General features: G+C 34.6%; 1 long non-coding RNA gene across 2 annotated transcripts in view; it reads right to left on the minus strand.

Annotated features, from left to right (window-relative positions):
• LOC120342444 (uncharacterized) overlaps positions 1-6420 on the minus strand; it is a 29772-nt gene extending 23352 nt beyond the window's left edge. For both annotated transcript variants that reach the window (XR_013474945.1, XR_013474944.1), the window contains exons 1-5: positions 6299-6420; positions 5631-5695; positions 4343-4461; positions 2875-2906; positions 2232-2352 (exon numbers count right to left, since the gene is read on the minus strand). This is a non-coding gene — a long non-coding RNA (uncharacterized LOC120342444). The remainder of the gene's footprint in view (positions 1-2231; positions 2353-2874; positions 2907-4342; positions 4462-5630; positions 5696-6298) is intronic.
• Positions 6421-8177: the final 1757 nt, after the last annotated feature.

Genomic DNA, 8177 nt, shown 5'->3' on the forward strand with positions numbered 1-8177 from the left:
AATACGGGTAGAAAAATTGTGTCCCTGTTGTTCAGTTATGCTGATTGCGCTAATAATTTTATATGTTTAGAACCAGATCATGTTAGTTTGGTAGAATCATACTCACAGAATTAACTATTTTTAACAATTGAGCGGTAAATTTAAGTTGTAAAGCGGCAATCATTTTGGACAACCTATATCAACCCGAATGTTGAAATAATTTTGAAATGTGACAAGTACTACACTGTACGTGCACGGGTTATTTCGCAGCTGTGTTTTCCTGTCCCTGTCGTGTTTTGCTGAATCGGCAAAACGAAATGGTCGCAAATCACTTTATGTCGGTGGCCGTGTTTCTCTTTAAAGTAACGATAACCGACCTGCGATTAAATATCATGATTGATATAATAATAAGCAGGTCACATAGAAATAAAATTAACATACTTTCTCAAATGTGCAAATGTGTCGCAACACTATGCGACGTACGGTCGCACAGAATATGAACAAACAAAGTGCCGATTGTATTTCATCGTCATTACAATACGTGAGACAGCGTAAAAAGTCGTTTGAAGATTCCCGTTAAACGAAACACCACGTTTACGGCGAAAAGTGGCTACTATTCGGAATTATTCGAAAATCAGCCGAAAAGGTATTCGAATACTTTGATATTCGAATACATTCGAATATTCGATTCGTTTTGGACAACCCTGATTTCATGCCAACGATACTAAGAAATGAACACCGGTCCGGTTCTCTAAAGACTTTGCCATATAAAATTATTAGCGCGCATTGGTGCCTAAACTAACAGTATTACTGCAAACACAAGGGAAAAAGTTCCTTCTCAACAATGACGAAAATTTGACAAAATTTGGAAGTATTGCAAGTTTTATTCCGAATATTAGACGGTAATATGACAAAAACACGGTTTTTTATTGCTAAAATTCATTCTTGTCTTATTCACTTATTAGCCAGAAAAAAAACGATAGTTGTCCGAATCATGATATTATAAAGTATTTGGGGGGTTTTCCAAAAAAAATTTTATTTGACAGACAATTTCCATTTACGTATCCATATTAAGTTTTTGGCCATTCGGAAGCGTTGCCACAAAATCTTAATATGGTGAGCTGGAGTGAATATTTAATTTTATTTGATGCAAACAGCTAATTTTCAAAGAGATGCTAAAATTGTACAATATTCTGCCTAAAACTCAGCTATTAAACATGTACAACGATACTTCAAACACTTTTACGAAAATTTCTTCCCTGGTCTATTAAGGCATAGGTTCTCAAAGTGCTCCGTGGGAGAAACTTAGGCGCTCCGGTTACTTAATAAAATACTGACTTGTTCAATTTTGTGACTGTCCAAAGAAGTAATAACACTAATAAAATTTGACATCAGTAGTGTCGAAATCTGACAACGAGCGCAAATTCAAATGTGACATTATATATAAGTAAGATCGCAGAGGATAAAAAGTTATCTCTCGAGTAAAATATTCAATTCATAGCCGGTGCGAGCATTCAAAATATCTTGTCATAGTAATTTATTTGTGTTCTTCGTTACTCGAATTTTAGTCGGGAAAACTTTTACGATTATTTAATAAATGAAAAATCACTATTTGAAAATTGCACGAAATACGTCCCAAACTGCCAACTATAAGTAGACCGGAATCGTATTTTCAAGTTAATCAAATTTGATTTGTTTTTTCGGCACTCAAAATTATTTTAAAGATATCGACAAAATACGAACGATTGTAATTTAAAATATTGCAAAAAAAATGTTCGATATATTTTGCTTTAATTATCTTATATATCGTCACATACAGAGAAAAAGTCGTATTGGGCTCCATCGGTAGTTTCAAAATAGACGAAAGGTACATCGCGCGAACAATTTACTGTGTTTCCATTTCAGTTCCTATATGGTATACATTTTGAAGAAATCCTAACATAACACAAATTTACAATGTCTGAAAAGCGTTTTCAATCTGCTGTGAGACTGCTAGAACAAAACTTATGGTGATATCTTCCGTTTTAGATTTTAGTTTTGATATTTTATAATGCCGGTTTTCAATTAAGAAATTGGGTTGCAAATTCACCTGGTATTAAGCCTATTAAAATGTTTAGCATTTAAATTAAGTAAAGTAATTTTAACTTATTTAGGAATAGTAATAGATACCAATTTTAAAATTGATTGTGGGGATCCGTGAATAGTGGTGATGAATGTAAATTAGAAAGATTCAAAAGATTTTAATAACATACTTGCTCTTTAGACTCGAGGCAGCCACGTCTCTCAGTGATGCATAATCGGACGAATAACCCCGCATGTCTTTAGATATAATGATGAATTGTCTTTCCCTCTTTCAAGAAGTGTTTCAGAAAGCTGAAATTTATTTGAGATAATGAAATGTAGGTAAATTTTGTATGATATTGATTTGAATTATATATAGATGTTCGAACTACGTCATTATTAAGTTTTGGGTTTATAAGTTACAGAAAATGTAATTTGACAGGAGCACAGAGAAACTATGCTTATACTTTAGAGTTTAGATACATAAAAATGAAAATATTAATTTTCAGTTCATTAACAAATTATTCACAGATTTCCCCCTAAATTATAAATATTACTTTGGAATGATTTGTCAGCGTATAATATTGCAACACATCATATAAAATATATTTATATTCATGAAGAGCACGTTGAAAATACGGCTACATATTCAAGAAATGAAAATATCAAAAATAAGGCGGTAAGATAAAATCTAACAAATTTTTCCTTTACGCCCCTCAAAAAATCAATAAATATTACTTATATTTTATTTTGAGTACTTATTCAGTGTGCTATGTTGTATCTCATTATCTAAATCTTAAATAGTTAATAGTTTATTAGTGTGTTATATTTTACCTTCTCTATAGTCTTTCCCTCCGAGCAACTTCCTGAAAATATAGGTCAATAAATAACTTCAGCCACAGACATTGTAGACATATATTTATATATATATATAAATAAGAACACGACAGATTATTACTACGGAATAAACGATAAGGAAATAAGGATTATATTTCCAGATTCGAAAACTTATGAACATGGGACGGTATGATTACAGAGACTACTAGCAACGGATATATAGGCTGACTATAGTAGATTTACAATTTGGTGGGATCTCATGTATATAGTGATCTTTAAACTGGTTATCGAGCAGCGACACCCAAGTTTCTAATATCTAATTAAAAAAGTAAGAATTCCAGAGTTTTGAAACTACTATATCTCATATTGACGGCGTGTGCCGTATAAACGATCCAACTAACACCATTCAGTAGAGATTATAAAAGAGAGTTTATATTTAAGCTCTTCACACGTGATTAGGCATAACACGACGTGACCCGCACCAACAATAGGGAAAATATGACATATATTCCCATGTCTCTAAATTTAAACAGTCCTGAACATATGAATACTTAGCACTTTTACCAAGGGGATATGGACCAAAAAAAGTTTACACTTGGTTGAATATAATTTACACAGTATTGTTTTTGAAAATTTTAGTTGGGACACGAGTTCTTTAAGGTGTAAGATTAACGGCTATCTTAATACACTTAGTATGACTCACTCTTATAATATCATTATTGGAAATTTGGGGCGATTTCAGTTTGAAGTATAGTTGGGAACATCAATGACATGGTTATCAACTGTTTACTACCACGATGAGCTACAGTTAAATTTAAGACATTAGTCTGATTACCATTATCATTTGAGGCAAAAACGCTCATCAGATTAATAAAAAAGGCCAGGACTACGATTTCAGGGAAATTAGGCATATTAGTGTGTATATAGGCACCCCATGATAAACAAGGTAAACAATGAGTTTTAATATTTGCATGGTTATTAAGTTGGGGTTGTGTTTTAACCGAATCGCACTTAACGAGGCATAGTTCAAATCCTTTCAGTATCTCTGCAGATATACACTGCTGGATTAACTTATAGTATCACTTTAAAAAAATTCACTGTTTGTAGTAATCACAACGTGACGCCCTATTGCGATGAAACGCCTTTTATTTATGCTTACCCAATGAACTTTACCTAACCTGACATTACAAGATTGTAATTGGTCTTTCGGTTTGGACGATTAAACGAAACAACAGCAGATGGGACAACACAACAGTTAGCCCCTGAACGTGCAGCGCTATACTGACTACGCCATTATTCACCGGATATTGCTACAGTTAATTTGTAGTACAGAATAGTTAATTTCGCGATTATACTCAAAATATTAAAAGTAATAATTTGTCTGTCGATTTCCCGAAAATAATACAACATATTATTTATTTATAGACATGTAAATTGAAAGATTTCAAATGATATGATTACATACTTGCTCTTCAGACTTGATAGGCCTCCATCTCACTCAGTGATGAAAATCTGACACTTGACGAATTTCTTTTGGTGCAATGATAAATTGTTCTGTCGACTTTCAAGCAGTGTTTTAAAACGCTGAAAATCAATATATAGATCGTGATTTTGTGTAAGTCAATTCTAAATTTGAATTAAACTAAATTTCATGGAGCCAACTATGCCATTTTCAGGTAGTTAATTCACACAAATGTTATTTGACAGAGACACTACAAAGCTATGCTTATGCTAAAGACACAAAAAACCAACTATGTAATTCAATTGAGGTCATTTTCAACTATGTCGCTGATTTCACCAAATTTACATCCTTTAGTTAAAATGATATGTTAGTGTATCATATGGTACCTCATTTTGTATTGTTAAAGTGGGACTCTTTTCTGAATATTTTCTTCTAAAAATATACGTAAGTTTTAATAAAATACGTAACGGGTAAATTTCAATATTTAATTTCATAAAATTTAAAATTTAGAAAGTTTAGACGAATAGACGAATAAAATTTATTCAGCGATTGACATTAAATTTCAAATATAAACTCTATAACATATCAGGTGTAGTCTTCAAACTGCACAAATTGCAAATATCACAATAACAATAAAATACTCAATGAATTTATTTAACTCTTTCATGGAGTATATGACTAATTAATTACTTCTGATCAGTAATTTGTAGCATTATCACATTGTTCACGGTAGAGATCGCAAACTGGGGATCGCTATCCAGCAGGGAAGCGCGCAACGAATTTTAGGGGTCGCAAAGAGTACACCAATTTGATACAAGATACTATATTTATAGTACTTTTTTGGACTTCTGCTTTGAAACACAATTATTAAAGCTTGTGCAAAATCTAAATCTTACAATTTCGATAGAATGCACAGAATCAAAAAAGCGGCATAACAATGTTCGGACCTCCTGAAGTATGCGCACCAAGATGGCGCACAACCTGAACTCGGGTTTTGTACCTGGTTATGATTCAGGTTATGCGACATTTTGGTGCGCATACATCAGGAGCACCCAATGTTGGCTTGCATCGAACTATTTAGCATTTTAAACGTGAACGTGGGTCTGACTTTTTTATATAAATCTTACAATTTCGAGAGAAAACACATGATCAGATAAGTGACATAACAATGCTGACTCTGATCGCAAGACCAGAGACGCGGTGCGCTCACATCGAATTTTTTAGCATTTTAAACAAAAACAGTGGTATACAGGAATCAATAGGCGTCAAATAAAATGTTCAAATTATTTACTTGTAATATTCCTCGTTCGTTAGTTCGTGTCTTTGAATCTTTCTTCATCTCCAATATTTCTTCATCTGAAAAAAGTTAAGATATTGATAAATAAATTGTCGCAGAACTGTAGCTAGCATAATCAATGGACAGTGGTACTGAATTTATCGGATGTTTTGCACAAAGCTCCCGCCACGTTTTAAAATCACATATTAGTAATTATCCATTTGGGGTTAGGAATGATTTAAAAATTTGAATTTCCAGTGCAATCTGCATTCCTAACTTAAACTGGATAATTACTATTTCTCTTGTTTTGAACGTTGGTAGGGTCTTTGTACAAAGATCCAATCCATACACAATAATATATTAAAGTAAAAAGGCTATGGCGAATCTCTATTAAACCATGGATTTTGCGCTACATTTGCGAAAGTTTTGAAAGTAAGTGTATTACGTTTAAGTTTCTTCATGATAAGCTTATGTATTGTCATATAGGTTTTAAGTTTGGCCTTTAACCCGCTGTTAGTGAGTTGGGTGCAAAAGAGAATCATCCATCAATCTAGACTTCTGTATTAGGAAATAAGTCCAAGTCGTATAGGCCCGAAAACCTCTAATTTACCACTTATACAATAGTAAAATGAAAGCAATATAATAGCAATGAAAACAATGGGTATAAAGAACATTTAACTCACCTGAATATTGTTTCGAACTCGCTGTCCTAACCCAACAGGCAGCCTATCCATACATCCTACACAAAATCAAATCTTATCCTATTACGAACATTTGTGACTGACTGAAAGCGATGTCGCTTGTGGCTTCCCGCGCACAAATATCTGACGAAAAAAGCTATCTGATTGTTGGTAATCAAATGATTGACCTGATTACTTTAATTACTCCAGGTTGTCGTTACGAGTCGATCACGCTTCTGAAGCGTGATCTCAAAGTTGCAGAATGCAAATGGCGGTTGGATTTGCTTCATTCATAGTATAATACCTAGTTCACAGTAATATTCTCAGGATCTTTTGTAACAAGCCCCGCCCCAAAACAACACCCCGCCAACGCTCGAATTAAATAAAAATAGTACTTATTCAGTTAAGGTGAGGGGTGCAGATTCAGCCGGAAATTCAAATTTTCGAATCGTTCTAACCCAAAACCCTAACTGCATAATTACTCATTTTTTATTTTAAAACTTGACAGGGGTGTTTAGCTCAGATCACACATTTTTGCATCAGTGACGGGAGCTTAGTACAAAGAATCCAGCAATTCCATTATATTTGTCTGTTTACATTTGTCGAGTAAACGCGCACGTGAATGCCATCAAAAATGTAACCGTCCTACAACTCAATGAAAGAATAACGGCGTGTACAGGTTCAGCGTTATATCAATGCATTCTCTGCATTGGCGTACAAATCTTAGCTCATTAACTGGCGCATAGCCAAGAATTCTTTTAAGTTTTCTCACTATAACGTGCGGGCGATGTTGTTAAAAGAGAGGTCATATTGTGACGTTGTTTCGATGCCTACTATATAGTAATTTCTTCGCCCAAACCAAACGGCGGATACATAACATCAGCAACGAGATTAATCACGGTTCTATGTGAAGTAAATAATTGACTGCTCAAGACAAGAGCATACCGACGACAACAACTGATGATATATAGAGCAACTGGTTCCATTACATTTGAACCCACGAACATTCGAACCCATGACAATTGCACCTGTATGCTATTGCACCTATGGAACTTTTTTTGTTTCACGGATAGTTAAACCCATACTAACCCTAACCCATGGGTTTTAGCACCCGCATATAGATTGAACCCGTGGATATACGCATGGGTTCAAATGTACATGGGTTCAAATGTACGGTCACCGGATCAACTATTCGAGACCATTCAAATATTTGGTGTTATGGATCTCGTGAAGAGGTGGACTGCTATTGACGTAGCCCCACAATAAGAACGTAACAAAAACAAATTGTTTCTTAGCGATCAATATTGATGGGTGAACTGAAATTACTCTATTTAATACCTCAGATGTATTTGCTGCTGCTTAAATTTTATTAATGCCATTTTGAGTAGACGAATAGATCGCGGAGACCTTAGGTCCGTTTGAAGCACTTTGAGTCTGTCTCTAGATAAGACCTCTTGGTAAAGAACGATCATGATACAGGTATGTGAGGCCGTAAAGAACATTCCTGAGATTTCAACACCCAGGGGAAGGGTATACACGTATTTTAATGTATTTAGTATCTATGTCAGCCAGTGCACTGCAGTTGACTACGTTTGCGTTGAGTGGCGCATCGTGCTAAGCCCTAGGAATGCGCTTGATTTCTAACCTAAGACTACCCCGCTTAGATTCGCAGGTTCAAATCCCGTAGGGGATAATTTAGTACCAGAGGATTGCTGGCGGCTTCCTTCCGCCACCCCTACCCCAAGCCACAGAACACTTGCACTTTTTAGGTCGCTTCGCGGAACACCAAAAATGAAATTGATAAAGAAAAATGATGCAATGCAGCGAGTTGCTAAATGCGCCGCAAATACCTAAAATATGATTGGATATTTTTGTTTTGTTT

This window comes from Styela clava, chromosome 3 (assembly GCF_964204865.1).
Source record: "Styela clava chromosome 3, kaStyClav1.hap1.2, whole genome shotgun sequence".
NCBI lineage: Eukaryota > Metazoa > Chordata > Ascidiacea > Stolidobranchia > Styelidae > Styela > Styela clava.